Source organism: Hipposideros armiger, unplaced genomic scaffold (genome assembly GCF_001890085.2).
Source record: "Hipposideros armiger isolate ML-2016 unplaced genomic scaffold, ASM189008v1 scaffold_331, whole genome shotgun sequence".
NCBI classification, from domain to species: Eukaryota; Metazoa; Chordata; class Mammalia; order Chiroptera; family Hipposideridae; genus Hipposideros; species Hipposideros armiger.
In genome coordinates, this window is record NW_017731681.1 from 2017738 (window position 1) to 2021213 (window position 3476).

Sequence of the window (3476 nt, forward strand, 5' to 3'; positions counted from 1 at the left end):
GTTGTTAGGAGCACGTGCTCTCACCAGCTGAGCCATTCAGCTGCCTATTGGCAGCTCAGCGGCAGCTCAGCTTGGGTGCAGCTCACTGGCCCATGTGGAAATCGAACCAACAGCGCTGTTGCTCAGAACTCATGCTCTAACCAACTGAGCCACCCAGCTGGCCCCCTCCTATCTCTTTTAAGGTCACATTTATTTTTCCTAAAAATCATGTACTCTCTCTTAAAAGGCCTATACACGAGGTTGGACAATTAAGTTTACGAACTCATCCTAGAAAAAGTGCTATATACCTCATTGCTGAATATCACTATGGTCACCTTCGAAGTACTCCCCTTGGGAAGCTATGCACCAATGCCAGCACCTAATCCACCCTTCAAAGCAATTTTGGAACTTTTTCTAGAATGTCCATCAGAGCTGTCATTGTATTACCCTTGATGTCCTGAATGTCATAAAAATGTCTTCCTTTCAATATTTCCTTTATCTTTAGGTAAAGAAAGAAGTCATTGGGAGCCAGAGTAGGGAGGGTGTTCCAGTACAGTTATTTGTTTACTGGCTAAAAACTGCCTCACAGACAGTGCCATGTGAGCTGGTGCATTGTCGTGATGCAAGAGCCATGAATTGTTGGCAAAAAGTTTAGGTCACATGAGCCATGAATTGTTGGCCAAAAGTTCAGGTCCTCTAACTTTTTCGTGCAGCCTTTTCAGCTCTTCCAAATAGTAAACTTGAAAAATAGTTAACTGTTTGTCCATTTGGTACAAATTCATAATGAATAATCCCTCTGATATAAAAAAAAAAGGTTAGCAACATCATTGCAACAAGTTCACGATCTTAATTATCAGATGTCATAACCCCTCCCCTTTCCCTGTTAAGATGATATTTAACTCTGAATTCTAAGCCATCTCAGGGGGTTACTCATTTTTCTCAGTGTCTTTCTTATGTATACATGAGGTATACATGTTAATAAACTTCTGTTTGTTTTTCTCTTGTTAATCTGTCTTTTCTTACAGGAGGAGAGGGAAAATGATCTTTCCTCCCCTACACATCCAATGCTGATTCCTTCTCTGCCAGGAAGCCTCCTGTGGACCACCCCGCCAACTCTGAGTCAGTGCCTCCCTCCTCTCATCTCCAGTGCCCCTTGGAATATGATTCACTCTTTTGGAGTTAATGGCCTTGTCCAGTGAGGAAGAACATTTTACTGTAAGTTTTGGGGCCTGGTATAAGTATTAGGTCTGCATCTTCTTATAGGTCTGCTTCTTATAAGTAGTAGTTTTTAGGCTAGTCTCTAAATATGAAACCAAATGAGAGTTCATGCTTCCTTTCATTCATTCAACAAATTTTCACTGAGTACCATGAAGCCAAATCAAATGGAAGATCTTAGGAATTAGCTCTAGTATTTGTGCTTGTCGTGTATGTGTGGATGAAGAAAGTTTTATGGACAGTAACTTCACAGGGTGATCTGATCATAAATTTCTAACTAGGCAGGTCATGGTGGGTAGTCACACCCCAGGCCTATAACTTTTTAGTCAAAGGTTTATCTTTGCCATAAGCAAGCTCTGTCCATTGTTCTTGTGCATCTAGGTTAACTCACCTTTGAAATGCCTCTTTTCAGAACCCTCCTTCTAAAGTATGACCATGGTCAAGACAGCACATAATCTTGTTAACTATCCTGTAATCCAACTCCTGTCTTGCTTTCTCCCACCTCCAGGTAATCTTCCTTACTTTCTTCCCTGAATTCCAAAAGCAGAAAGGAAGCTGCAAACTACCACTCTGTGGAGCATTTGAGATCTTGCTTCCAGGCAATTGTCATCAGTTTGGACTCAAATAAATTATAAAAATTCTCTACTGGTTTGGACATTTCTTACATCAACATATGTGATTTGAGGGTAGGAATTCTGAGTTGTACCTATTGTATTGTATTTTGTTTATCAGTACTGCTAATCAAATAATTGGCCCTCATTATAATCTTAAAAAATATTTTATTGTTAATAAAATAACTAGAACTTGTTGAGTTTCTACTATGTGCCTCATACTGTACTATATCCTTTACATATTTTATCTTGTTTAATTTTCACAAGTTTATGAAGTGTACCTATTTAGCAGATAAAGAAGTTGAGGTTTGCGGGGCTAAGTTACTCTCCTGGAGCATAAGTGATGAGCCAAGATTTTAACTTAAATCTATTTTATTCTAGAGCCTGTGATTTTTCTGACGTCTATTATCTTCACCATTATGTTACTCTGTGTTCTTTTATAATGGGAAACATTTATTGACAAAAATAAAGAGAAAACCTAAAAATCATTATAATTCTATAATTCACTTTTCTCAATATTTCGTGTGGTTCTTTTCCCATCTTTTAAAAATGTACATACATATTTAATAACCATGTATCAGGGGCTGGCGGAGTGGCTCGTTGGTTAGGAGTTGGCTTGGGATGCCAGCTTTGAGCAGCAGGGCCCCGGTTTGGATCCCACACAAGGGCCAGTGATGCTGCACCCTCTACAGCTAAGATGGTGAACAACAGCTCAACCTGGAACTGGNGAGTGGGGGGAGGGCAGGGGGCAGGGGAGGATGGTAGGGCTGAAAGTTCTAACCCTCTAATCAAGGTTGATTCCCCTGGCAACCAGTCTTCATCCTTAGGGGCTCTCCAAAAGTCACCTTATTAACATAAACTCAGGTGTGCTTGAAAGGAGCTTGTTAAAAATAACAAAAGGCACCTTTTTAAAAATACGGCTTTTATCACTTAGGAAATTCCAAGGGTTTTAGGAGCTCTGTGCCAGAAACAAGGATGAAGACCAAATATGTATTTCTCATAAATTCCAGTATCAGGAAAGCCTATTCCCATGCTACATGATGCTGCAGAATTTGTCTTGAACTTGCCAAACAGGAAGTCTGGTAGGGGTAACTCGAAGAGGATGGAGAAGGGAAAATGGGGCGGGGGGCGGGGAAGGGGTTCCGGCCCAGTGTGTCAAACTTCTCTTCCCTGCTGCTCTGGGCACTCCCCCTAACCACACTTTGTGTCATTGTACCTCCCTCTGCTCACAGCTGCCCTGAGTCAGACACTGCTTCTGTACACTGTGCACTCTTCGTCTCCCCATTTCTGATTTCCCATCCCCACTGCCGAGGCCCTGGGGTGTATTCTCAGTGTTCTGGATTTTGGTAACAGTCCTTCCTCACGTCCTATCCAGCTCAAATCATCCCCAGTACCCACCACCACCAAACTGGCTTCACAAAACACTGTCATCCTCCTGTCGTATCTCCACTTAAAGTCTACTTGATTCATTGTTGCCTTACATCCGATTCCAATACCACCCCCCCTGCATTAGCCTCTAACCCTATTAGTTATGAGGGAGTGTCTCGGTAGGACTGAGGCCCGTAAACTCTCTGAGGGAGTGTCTCGGTATGACTGAGGCCGGTAATGCTCTCTCTGGGGGGTGTCTCAGGTGACTGGGACCTATTGGAATGATAATAGTTATCTCCCCTG